This window comes from Aulonocara stuartgranti (assembly GCF_965226115.1).
Source record: "Aulonocara stuartgranti genome assembly, chromosome: 7".
NCBI classification, from domain to species: domain Eukaryota; kingdom Metazoa; phylum Chordata; class Actinopteri; order Cichliformes; family Cichlidae; genus Aulonocara; species Aulonocara stuartgranti.
Window position 1 is genome coordinate 36,682,237 of NC_138945.1, and position 14,248 is coordinate 36,696,484.

Here is a 14,248-nt window from a genome sequence, read left to right on the forward strand (position 1 = left end):
AAGAAATGAATATAGCCACTACAGTGACCATCAAAATAATGAAAAAATATTGCCATAAACAGTTTATTTTGCGACACCACGAAACAAACGATATCGTAAAATGAAACGATAGACGTTTTTAGATCGTCATCCGATATATATCGTTATATCGAACAGCCCTAAATTATATAATAGTGAATTATGGTAACTTTGTTTTCCTCTCTGTTAGTGTCAACTTCATTTTGGATTGAGTCTAATTATCTAACAATTGGTCAGGTTTTGCTGTACTTGGCCACATCATCTTCCAGTTGTTTTTGAAAACACCTAAACTGAAGAGTCTGAAGATCCATGCACACCGATGTCAAATGTCATGCATGTGGTTTTAACTAGCTGACATCTGCACAGCCTTTAGCAACTTTAAAAAGTGCCTAGTTTTTAGTACCTACTCAGGGCTCCAAGTGAGCTGAGTTGTAACATCAACAGACTTCATATCACTGATTGGCCAGGGAGTGATGCAACTCCTTCACAAGAATCTCCTCCATTGTTGTGTTGTGTTTGTGTCGCATGCCAGTGACATCACAGGACTGTCAGGTGACCTTGCTATAATGACCCCACTCACCAAAGCTGACTAGGGTCGAGTCAAGTGGGTGCTAGTGGAAAAGACCATACGGAGGGAAAGCAAAGTCCACAACCCACATCTAAACAATAAATGTATTACCTTCCAGGAGGGGAGCCAACAAGAGGGTAATCTTCACAAACATCAAGCAGATTTAGCTAACAATTCTGAGTTTGTTAACTCTGAGATGAGGGAAACTCCTGGTTTTCTCTTTGAGAATGACAGTTAAACTGTGAGTCAATTACCGTGGTAACAGACTCTCTGAACTTAACCTGCTCGCCGGAGGATTTTCTTCAACAAACCCAGAATTTCTCTTTGACTCCTCCCCTCCTGCTGCACCTGAACCAGCTGACTGACACCCCATTTCATTTCCTTCATAAAGGTGAAGTCAAAGCACAAAGCAGAGCAAAGAATTGGTTATCGGTGTATAAGGACTGCTACAGCAATTACATCATAAATTTGTAATCAGCTCAGATTTAAATTAGTAGCCTCCATCTTTCTAAATCTGCAACTGTGGACAGTAATGCAGCTGTCACGCTGTTCCCTTGCATTTGAAACCTTCAGGCTACTGTACATTACTGCAGAATCACCATTTAATGAAAAGATACCAGTGATCAGTAATCAATCATTTTTCATATTGTAATCAGCCACGTTCACATTTACAGCTAAAAGATGATGTGAGTGGCTTAGGTGACTGTTAAGACTGCAGATATAGACATTAATAGTAATCTGATTACATCTGTGATGAAATGTGTTCATGCATTGAGGTTCAAGTCAGTAAATGATGTCAAACTACAATTTGAAAGGTACAGTGTCTGAAATCAGTGGATCTGCCCAGTGACTCCGAACTGCATCAACCGTAGTGGATCAACAAATAAGGTCTGCATCTGAATCCGCTTGCTCAGCAGGAAGGCTCATCAATCAGACCGAATCTGAATCCAGTCATTTGCTGTCAGGTTACAGCTGAATAATTAGCTTTAAAAATAAATGTTAATATATTGGACAGAACAGTTTGGATATGGAGCTTCCAGGCAGGACGAAACATGCAAGATGACAAAGAAGATTCATGGATGTAGCGAAGGAATAGAATAGAATAAACCTTTATTATCCCACAGATGAGAAATTTCGGTGTTACAGAGCTCTTACAGCAAGGGAAAACAAAATATAAAAGCAAGACACAAGGTGGTCCTATAAACATAAGCAACTGAAGTTTGTACATACAGGTAACAATGTACAGAATGCAGAGGGTTGGTGTGATAAACATCATGGTGCACACTGGCACACGTTCATAATCCTCGGTTCACTTGGTTAAAATGGAGACTCTTAATTTACCCGTTACCACGATGAGTCATGGTATCAGAGCTCAACTGATGTTGGCTCTCTTTTTCCACTCATGCGTGTACTTAACTCGGAGTGAAAATACTCAGACTTGAATTAACTCTGATCAGCTGTTCTGGAACAGGAAACTCAAAGTTGCCGATCTCAGAGCTCAGAGTTTATTTTTAAAATCAAACCTTGTTGAAGATGCTTCCTGGAATATGGCCCAGGAATACTAGCGACTCAAGATAATGACTAGAAAAGCTTAAAACAATCTGGTGGCTAGGGAGGGCTAAGCAGGAGATATTTATACTGAAGAGGTGATTGGCTAATTGGAAGCAGGTGTAAGTACAGCATAGGTGACGCTGATTAGGGCAGCGCAGACAAGGGAGTGCAAAGGAGGGAACAGCTTGGTGAAAAGGCCTTATTATTTGAAATAGCTTGGGGATGGCACTTGCCTTTTACATTCCATAGCTGGCGGTAACATAGACTTGACATAAAAATGAATGAAGCAACCACTTGGTTTCTGCACTCTGCATTTGAACACATATCTGCTAACAATCCCAAGTAACAGACTAGTAGTCTGTTACTAGTTTTTTGGTTAATTCACCAATTGTTGTAATGGTAGAAACTATCCAAAAAAAGCCCACAATTATTTATTTCAATGCTGAAGTCGTGCGTTTTACTTTGGAGCCTTTGACCACTGGAGGCAATTTCACACTCAAATTTCAGTCATGGAAACTGTCACCTAGTGGTGGCTTTGTATTGATGGTGTAGAAGTACTGTTCGCAGTAGTTGTAGCATTAAGGGCAGAAGTGTTGGTTAAAAACTTAATATAGTATCCTTCACCTCCATATGATCGTCATGAGTCTGTTTCTGTGTAAGCACTGTAAACAGTTCTCTGTTTCCCCCCCTCGATTCACACCTGCCACACACACACACACCTTAGTAATTTCTCTCCCCCCTCTCTCTCTGCCTCCACACCTTTGCGTGTACTGTAACATATGTGAAGTTGTCAGTTGTATTTCTCACAGCCAAGAAAACATATTTTAATCACATGAAAAAATCCACATTACACCAAACTTATTGATTTCCTCTTGGCAGTGTTTCTATATGTGTTTGTAAAGCATATGTTTTTACACATAGGAAGCACTAATTATGAGGCTATCCTTGTGTTTGTGCATGGCAACTGCACTAATATGAAACACAATTAATAAAACACATTAGGACCTCCAGCTCCTTACTGAAATGTTTTAATTAACACCAGATTCCACATATTTAAACAAATACATGAATAAATAATGTTCTCTTTTGACTTTAGAATCATCTTTTAGTTCCTTTTAGTTTTCTGTGGCATTTCCTTACTTATCATTTTTCAAGAGGCAACACTGTGTGATGTTAAAAGAAACCCGGTGCGTGCAACAATTACATTTTACTGCAACCAGTGAGAAACATGACTGGGTAAGAGCAAAGTGAAAATGGGCAGGCCTACAACCCTCTGTGAAGGAGTGTACAGGTTTGCACGTATCCGTGGTTCCACAGTTAAATACTCCAAAATGTTTGAGACCTGTCAAACAGAAATGATGAAACTAAAAACACATAATGCTGAAAGAATCCACACTGCCAATAACAACAAACTTTCTCATTGCAACATTTGACACATTGCATTTGTACTATTTTTTATCTAAATGCACTTCAAATGATTTGCAGATCACTGCCTTCTATATATTTTTGGTGGTCATTACAGAAGCAGTAAATCAAATTTAACTGTGGCTATTTAAGCCACACCTTTAAAAGCGCAGACTTAAAGGGATTACAGAGGAGCGGAAGATGGGAAAGAAGCAAGAAAACTGGGAGACGGAAGGAAGGAATGAGAGAGATTAATAGATTAGAGGGAGGGAGGGAGGGAGGGAGGGAGAGGGAAAGCGTAAGAAAAAGAGTGTGAGAAAGAATTAATGGGAGGCAGAGGAAGGAAGAGAGAGGCGGCATGAGAGAATGAAAGAGAGATTAATAGACGACAGAGGTAGTTCAGAGAGGAATGCTGACAGGTCTCTTTCAAGTGTTGGACACACACACACACACACGAACATACACACACAAGAACACGGAGCCCTGTAGAGAGCAGGTGTAGACGTCACTACCATCTGTGTATCAAAGCTTCAAATATTACTACTGACGTGTACATATATTAATATACAAGTAGTATATAAGCAGAATTATATGGACGTACACAGGAGTGAAAAAAAAATACTATTTTACTCCTCAGCTCCCCCTCTCTGCTCTTTTCTCTGTCCATCATCCCTTCTTTAATGTAAGGTAAATCAGTCTGTATACACTGCATCTAAACCCGCCATCTGTTCTGCACACGCATCTGTAATGAGCACTTAATACGCATACGCATCTCAAACTTGCTTTTAAGTTAAACCAATAAATTTACAGCATTACGTTTATTTATGGTTTATTAATTCGACAGTAAAGCAACTTCGCTATAAAGCCACTGGTGAGTGACAAGCTCACTGCTAGCTTTTCTCAGTATTAGATGTAGTTTGTCCCAACTTTTTCTCCGTGCAGTTTCATTCTTTCCAAACTCAACTAAAACAGCTAGACATTGATGGGAAGATAGATGTTGATAGATACAACTGAATTAATATTTCACCTGCAAATTCTGTCTGACGGTCTGATATTGATTGCAATCACTCTGTAGTTACTGCCAGTAGATGACCAGCTCTGGCTACAAGTTGGCTCAATAGGCTGCTCTTACTGCAGTGAATGGTGCTTATTTTGAAGGATTTGTTTGACTTTCCCTTTAAACCTTTCTTTCCATCCTAATTTGGTTAATGATAAAAATAAATGAGGTTTGTGAAATCAGGAAGAAAATCCTGATTTTTGGTGAAATCCACAGTATAAATCTATTGATACTGAATGCAACACAGTGTTTCTGAAAATGTTTTTACTGGCAAAACCATCAAAACTATTATTAGACTTTTTCTGGTCACTGTGGTGCTACATGACCACCATCCACCAAACCACACATGGCAGGTAGCTTACTGTGTGACTACACTGTAGCCTGTGCTGTTTCTAAGAGAAAAGGTGGCAGCTCCTACATGGAAAAAGTCTTTAGTGATTGTACAGCGACTTCCTGCCACTGTGGGGTTTTTTGGCTTTTGAGTTTTTCCCCAAATCTTCATATTCGGGGGTTGCTAAACCAGTGATTTCTTCAGAAAACTGAAGCCAAGGAGGAAATTATTTTCTGAGAAGTGAATGGTGTCTTTCCTACAGAGACGGGCAGCAGACCAAATCCTGTGTCAAACAGCTGAGAATTACCAGAGTCACTGAATGTCAAAGATCAAGGATGAGGATCAGGATCAGAGTGTGGCTGGAATACTGAACAAGCCATGGGAATGTAGGACAGATATATCATGGTTTAGTCACAGTATTTTCTGTTCTATAAAATTTGAAAAGTTATTTGGAGAAAATAGTAGATAGAGAAGTAAAGAATAACAATCTAAGTTCAGGTGACTAAAATTTGGGCTGTCTTGTTATTCGTGACAGAAAAAACAGTCATAGCACTGCATGATGTGCACTACACCAACGGTCCCCAACCTTTTTTGCATCACAAATATGCCCGACAATATTTTCACGGACCGGCCTTTAAGGTGTCGCGGATAAATACAACAAAATAAAACTAGTACCGGTACCGAAAAAAAGATTTATTCATAACACACGTGAAAAGACCCAGGAAAACCGAGTTAACGATGAAACGATAACAAAATAACACTGAAAACCGATAAAAACCCTGAAAACTATACATTTCACACCTGAGCCTCAACTCTCGCGGCCCGGTACCAAACGACTCACGGACCGGTACCGGTCCGAGGCCCGGGGGTTGGGAACCGCTGCACTACACAACACAGCAAAGTAAGCTGAGGTACTAAGTATAGAGAAGGACTTGTCTTCAGGCAATAGATGCTACCTACACTTAAGGTCATAAGAAAATGCAAATACTTAAGGTGTCCTGCGAGAAACCTTTCGTGCTTAATGTTAAATATCTCATGGTGTGTGTGTGCGTGCGTTTCCTAGCTCCATAAATTAGAATGAGATGAATAGTTAAATATGAAAATATGACAGGCTTGTCGTTTGATGCTTGTTCACATTGACAAGAGACATCTGCTCTGGCCAGTGGAGAGAAGGAGTCGAGTTGTTTGGTGGAGGGGATTACACAAAAAACTTCTCATTTACATTTATTCCTAGGCATTTAGCCGGCGCTTTTGCATGCGCACAGTTGCATAAGTGTGTGTTCTTGTTGTATTTATGTGTGTGTCTGTGTGTGGCAGCTTCTGTCACAGGAGGGGATGAAAGGATGAGGAAGTCTCGAGAGAACAAACGGATGAGCAGACAGCGGATGATGGCACGGCAGGGACGGAGCACGACACTGGGTCGAATGAACTCTGCGGCAGCAGCATCGGGCTGATTAAAACACACGTTCTTCTAACTAATACTTTAATGAAATATTAACACAGTTAACTGTAATTAAATTAAAAGGGGAGCCGCCAGTGAGATTAGCGGCCATGTCTGAACAACCTTAGGAGGATAACCTCCCCCTCAAATTAATACCAGAGCATTAGCTTAACTGCTCTGCTGTTACACACACAGTCAAGCTCATAATGAGCGTGGATGCAGACAAATTTTTAATTTTAAAAATGTTCTCCATATATGCAGGATGTGCAAATAGTCAAGTCTTTCTGCTCAGTGTGACAATATATCATCATTGTGTTAGCACTGATAATGAAGTCCAGTTTAGACTTCTTAACCTTTTAACAGCCACCAAATAACCAAACTGTGTAGGGTTTGAGTTGGGGCTTCAATTGCAGACTGACTCTTTTAACCCTCTCAAGGCAGGCGTTGCAGATTTGCAACAAGTAAAAGCTAACAACCTGATTACCCCACATACATATTTTATGAGGGGTTTTTTTTTTACTCAGAAGTACCACTGCAGGTATTCTTTTGTGCAGTAGCAACAAAAACTTAATTTGATCCTGAGAGGGTTTAATCTATTATTCACCTGTTTGGACCAAACAAATGGAAAATCCCTAATGGCAAAATTTATTAAATTTTGACAGTGGGTCAACATGACAAATACCAGGACCAGGAAAAGAAAGAGCAGCTTTTATAGAATTCACCAAAGGTCACGTTCGTTCTTTATAGCTGCGATTTTCCTCACATGTATTTCCCGACATTCCTGAAAACGCCTATTGTTGTGATCCAGCCCTTACTGTCTCTGCTACATCATATCATATTACTGATATGCGGTACAAAATGTTATCTTTGAGGATGAAAATCAGTATCACAAATGTGTTTTCCAAAACACATTTGCCACCAATATTGGAAGGAACCCTTGTCATATACATGCACAGTGCATCTGAAGAGTATTCCCAGCGCTTTACATTTCGTTACATTTAGTCATGTTACACAGCATTATTTTAAACTGGATTAAATTTTCCCCATTAATGAGACGGTGAAAAAAATTGTTTTAAAGTCTGCTAAATGTATTAAAAGTAAAACAAGAACAAGAACAAGAACAACGGAACATGTACACAAGTATTCACATCCTTTGCTCAATACTTTGTTGATGCACTTCTGGCAACAATTACAGCCTCGTGTCTTTGTGAGTATGATGCTACCATCTTGACACTCCTACTTTTTGGGCAATTTTTTCCGTTCTTCTTTTCAGAGCCTCTCAGGTTCCATCAACTTGAAAGGGGAGTTGTTACTTATTGTCGTTGTCCTGTTGGAAGATGAAGCTCTGCCCCACTCTGAGGTCTAGTGCTCTCTATACATTGCTGCATTCATCTTGCCGTTGACCCTGCGCTATCTCCCAAATCCCACTGCTGAAAAACATCCCCACAGCATGAAGCTGCCACCACTGAACTTCACTGTAGGGAGGGTATTGGCCAGGTGATGAGCCTGGTTTCCTCCTGATATTGTGCTTGGCATTGAGGCCAAAGAGTTCAATTTTTGTTTAAGCAGACCAGAAAATTTGGTTTCTAGTTGTCTGAGAGTCCTTCAGGTGCCTTTTGGGAGACTCCGGGTGGGCTCAGCTGCCACGTGCTTTTAAGTCAGGATAGGGCCACTCTACCATACAGGCTTGATTAGTGGAGTGTTACAGGAATGGTTGTCTTTATGGTTGTGTCTCCACTCTCCACAGAGTAACGCTGGAGCTCTGTAAGAGTTCAAGGAAGAATTCCAAACTTCTTCCATTTACAGAGGGTGAAGGCCGCTGTGCTCATTGGCACGTTCAATGCTGCAAAAATGTTTCTGTACCCGTCCACAGATCTGTGCATCGATACAATCCCGTCTCAGAGGTCTACAGACAGCTCTTTGGACTTCATTGCTTGTTTATTTTTCTTTTATAGCTATGGGACCTTTTATATAAACCGAGTGTTATCACGTCTAGTCAGCTAAATTTACCACAGGTGGACTCCAACCATGTTTAAACATACCTGACAGATGATCAGTGCAAACAGGTTGCACTGAGCCCAATTTTGAGTGTCATGGTGAAGGCTGTGAATATTTATGTACATGTTACACTTTTGTTTTTTATTTTTAATAATTTTGCAAGAATTGGAAGTTTTTGATCACTTTGACATTACGGGGTATTGTCTGCCCCCGTCTGGTATTGAGGTGAGGTGAATGTGTGAAGGTGGAACAGGTGAGGCTCTATGAATACTTTCTAGATGCACCGTATATTCAATCTGTCCTTGGCCCACGCTGTGGTACCGGCCTGCTTCAAATCCACCTCCATCGTCCCGATACCCAAAAACTCCAACCCATCTTGCCTCAATGATTACCGCCCAGTAGCACTCACCCCCATCATCACTAAGTGCTTAGAGCGACTGGTCCTAGCACACTTCAAATCCTGTCTCCCCCCCACCCTGGACCCCCACCAATTCGCATACCGCCGGAACAGGAGCACAGAGGATGCAGTCTCCATCGCAATGCACTCTGTCCTCTCACACCTGGACAACAACAACACCTACGCCAGAATGCTGTTTATAGACTTCAGTTCAGCATTCAATACAATCCACCCCTCACAACTCATCAGGAAACTGACAGACCTGGGTATCAGTTCCCTCATCTGCAAATGGTTACTGGACTTCCTGACCAACCGCCCCCAACATGTCCGGCTGGATAACCGCTGCTCATCTACCATCACAATGAACACCGGTGTACCACAAGGCTGTGTGATGAGCCCTTTCCTCTACTCCCTCTTCACCCACGACTGCAGACCTGCTGATGGTTCCAACACCATCATTAAGTTTGCAGATGACACCACAGTGATTGGCCTCATCAGTGACAACGATGAGGCCGCCTACAGGGAGGAGGTGGATCGTCTGGCTGAGTGGTGCGACAGAAACAACCTGCTGCTTAACACCGAGAAGACCAAGGAGCTCATCGTGGACTACAGGAGGAATGCTGACCCACATCCACCCATCCACATTAAGGGGACGGCTGTGGAGCGTGTGAGCAGCTTCAAGTTCCTGGGAGTCCACATCTCCGAGGATCTCACCTGGACGACCAACTGCTCCAAGCTGGTCAAGAAGGCTCACCAGCGCCTCTTCTTCTTGAGGACTCTGAGGAAGAACCACCTGTCCTCAGACATCCTGGTGAACTTCTGCACCATCGAGAGCATCCTGACCAACTGTATAACAGTCTGGTACGGGAACTGCTCTGCCTCGGACCGGAAGGCGTTGCAGAGGGTCGTGAAAACTGCCCAGCGCATCGCCGGAGCACCACTTCCTGCCATAAAAGACATCTACAGGAAGCGGTGTCTGAAAAGGGCTGGGAAAATCATCAAAGACCCCAGTCACCCATCACATGGACTCTTCACCCTCCTGCCCTCTGGGAGGCGCCACAGGAGCCTCCGGACTAAGACCACCAGGTACCGGAACAGCTTCTTCCCCACAGCTGTCAGACTCCTGAACTCTGCCTCCTGACATCTGACCCACGTTAAACTCATGGACTGAACATACACACACCCACAATGGACAACTGTACCCTCAAACACAATAATAACATGGACTGAACCACCACTCACAACCACTAGCACTTTATATAGCCTCTGTAGAAACTATCTACACCCTCACTTATCTTAACTGCACTAATGTATAGCTCTGTGTAAATAATCATTCTGTACATTCGATAATCTTTAATCCTACAACTGTTTACAACTTGCATAGTTCCCATTTCTGTATAGCTGTATATCCCAGATTCTGTAAAGTTATTTATTTCATATTCTGTATAGTTTTTCATATTTATATCCTGTTCATATCCTGTACATAGCTTGTACTCACTACAGCCTGTACATACTTATAGTTATAGAATATTCACAACATACTTCATACCGTGTACATTATAACATACCATAATAGACCCATTTCTGTAATATACTCACATATCTATATTATTGCTAATATATATTGTAATATATCTATATCACTAAAGCACTTCTGGATGGATGCAAACTGCATTTCGTTGCCCTGTACCTGTGCATGTGCAATGACAATAAAGTTGAATTCTATTCTATTCTATTCTATTCTATATTCACTTTTACAGTCTGCAACTCACTTTACAGAAAACGGTTCCAGTTAAAATGTCTTGATGCATGCTCAGTCATCCAGGTAAGTAGATCCCAAGAGGTTGATTCTGTTCATCTGGATGTAGTGTTTTCAGTAGGAGAAACGTTTTTTGATCAGTGGTTGTTGATCAGTGGTCATGACACCTCACAGCCCATTGTTCCTTCAGTGGTGCTGGTTTCAGTCATTATGCAAATGTACTGTTTATTAGGTTGGGGAAACCTGCAGTCAGCTGAGACTGAAGAAGACACTTGGATGAGTGACAAAATGTTTCTCCCACAGAAAATGCTACGTCCAGATGAACAGAATCAACCTTTTGGGAGTTCCAGTTAAAACGGAAACGCTGCACAATCCTGATTTGAATTCACATTGACTTTAAGTTAACTTACTTACAGTTACATTCTGTATTTTAAAAACATAATTACGTAAATTATGTGAAACTGCACATTCTCCCTGTCTTGCACACAGACACACACAGGGTGATTGGATTACCGTGGTGTGTGTGTTATAAGAGGCAGATTTTTACTGTTAATCATGAAGGGTATTAGCTCTAATAATGAGTTGACTAAATAGTCTCTGAATGGCAAATAATAACATTAAGTGTGATTGCATGTGAGCAGGCACGTGTGCATGTGCGCGCGTGGGATAAGTCGGCGTGGTACTAAACCTCCCAATTAACCAGAAATATTTGATCTGCATTCACCATGCCTGACCTGACGTGCGCGCGCGCGCACACACACACGCACACACCTAAGAGTGTGTTTGCATTGAAGTGTATTAGCACTCTGCATTAGAAAGGGGAAAAAAAAAAAACCCAGAGGAAGTAAAAATCCTTGAATTTCAGTGATGTTCACAGATGAGCTGCTTCATATATCGTGAGGGAGAAAGATATTTTTGTGTGTTTTCGATTGGTTTAACAACATTATCATAATTAATCAGATAACGCTGACATTATTGGTGTAGCAATTACCATTGCAGTTATCTGTCGCCCGCTGCTTGTTATTGTCCTTTCATTGTTTCTCTAATCATGACCATCACCATCATCCTTTATATGATAATTAGTAATATCAACAATTAATTTACTCTACGTCAGATTTAATTAATTTGTCCTCAACCCTGATCTGGCCCAGTGGTGTGAAACATTTTATCTGACTGTGTCAACGCTGTAATTGTCTTCAGTTATAATTAAAGGCCGCTGTTCCTTTAGATTTTCCTTTTAGCTAACAAATATGGAGAAAAGACCAAAACCAACCACGTGACGTCGTCTGGTGTCCTGGTCTGTTGCACTCAGCTTAAATAGCTGGCAACTTTTTAGAATTTACAAAAGGGGAAGTGCATTTTCTGGGGACTATTTAACAGCTGGATTAATATACTTGGAACTTTTTCAGAGTTGTATATATAAAGTTATTATAGCAAGCGAAACTCAAGATTAAGATTAAGATATTCGTTTCATACTTTTATAGATTAGTCTGTACCAATGTGACAAACTGTCCAGCCCACTGGTGGTTAAAGTGGATGTGTTGTGTTTTCTCCTTTTTACAATAAATATACAGTTTATGTGGTGGATGTGCCTATTACTGTAATCGTGGCCAATGTTTAAAATAACGAGGATTAGAAATCCCTGTCAGCCCTTTTATTGATCCCATTGTATTCTTGGCTATATATGATATACTTAATATGATTATCTCAGGCACAGAAATCAGGCTGTAAGCACAGAAGCACCGCCCACCTCGTGTTCAAACCTTTGGCTTGTGAGGGTCAGCCAATCAGAAGAAAGATGGCTTAAACTGAATAATGGTTTGTTTCAGACAGAATACGAAAGAAGCAACTGTACCAAGGGTAAATAAAAGATAAATGAAGAATACTTTGAAATGTCTTTGATGCAAAGCTACTATAAAAGAGTAGCATGTTTTTCTAGTCCAAGGAAAAACATAGCGCTGGAGGTTAAGCATAGTAATGTTGTTTATGGTGAACAATAACACTGTTTTCAGTGTTTTCTCTCACATGCAGCACACAACAGGAAACATTAGGCTCAGATATGTTCTCACTATTGGAAATCCTTTGTTTGGGTTTAGGATGCTGATAGAGTTTAAATGAGACAGGGCACATGTCGCCAACTTGCTCACTGTGAATAACACATGGACTCAGACATACATTATACATATTTTGTGCAAGAAAGCTGGTGGGTCTGTGTTTGACATTGCAAATGGATATTCAAGGCTTTTGTGTGTGTAAAATCTGCCTAATCAGGACTCTAAATTAGGGTAGAAGTATCAGCCTTTCAACAAGAAGTCAAGAAAAACTAACTTTATAAAGTCTTTTTCACATTTTTTACACACTATGGAAGCAATAAACACAACAGAAGATTTTAAAGATATGTTCAGAAGAACTTTTTGTGTGTTCAGTGCAGAGCTTTAGAGAATTTTCTTTGGTCTGAAACAGAAGCATTTAGATATGTTTTGAGTTTCCAGTTAGAATTCTGCATCCTGTGAAATGTAGGAAATCATTAAAGAACACAATGTGTGTGTCCAGATGGACATGCAGGAACTTTCCGTCGTCCCATTTACAAACCGTCCACCTTGTTTGTCCTGATAAAGCTGGACGTTAAATCCGTTGCCTCCCTTTTTTCCATTGGCGGGAATAGCTTGTTTCGCCCGGCGACCGGGTGGTGATGGATGATGATTGGACGGCCGGATCAGGGTTTGCCGTGTATTTCCATACATCATCTGACTCTCTCTCTCTGCCCCCGACGATCTGCACCTGCGCCGCCGCGCTTCCCCCGAAAATACCTCTGATTAATGTCCGGAGCCGGAGAGGGGAGCAGAGCTGGGAGATGCTGTGGTATTAATTAAACCAAACCCAACACCCACACCCCTGTCATAACATAGGCTACATGTGAAGGAGGAAAAGATGGAAGGAAGGAAATGTCAAAACAGACATTTTTGGAGGAAAATGACGCGAGAAAGATATAATGAAAAAGTCAAAAGTGGAAATGAGAAGAGAGCACATTTGGAGACGAGAAAGGAAGAAATGAAAAAGACTGACAGAATGAAAAAGAAGGATGAATCAGAGAGGTACGGGGAACAGGAGAGAGAGAGGGAAAAAGAAAGGAAAATGAAGTAATGGAGCAGAAGATAAGGAAGAAGGATGAAAGAGAAATTAGATATGTGAGCATGCAAAGACATAAGAGGATAAGTGGGGGAGGTACATGGAGATGGAAGTATGAATGCTGTTTAGCAGAGTTTGAAGTTCTTCTGTCAGTAAAGACATGGACCTTCTACTATAATCCGCGTCTTGTTGTTCAGATACCTTTCCCCGTCTGATTGCTTAAATTTTATTCACACTATCAAATACAACAAAAAACTGATAACTGAGAAATGATTGTCTGTCTGTAGGAGCCATGAAAGGGCACAACAGGGTTTGTTTTTCCAGATGAGCAGTTGTCATATTTTGAATGAAATTTAGCAGTGTTTCCCCTGCCATGACTTTGTCTCCAATCCAAAACTATGTCTTAATCCAGGGGTGGGCAATTGATGCTGACCAGAATTCAGTTCATCTTATTGGTGCTGCCCTCCACAACAGTCAGTTTCTCATATAGTCCCATAGGAAAATTAATTGCGCAAATTAATTTCCCACCTCTTTCTTAATCTCTTAACAACTACCAGTTCCCTGATGATCTCTTTAGGGGCAGAGGGAGAATTAG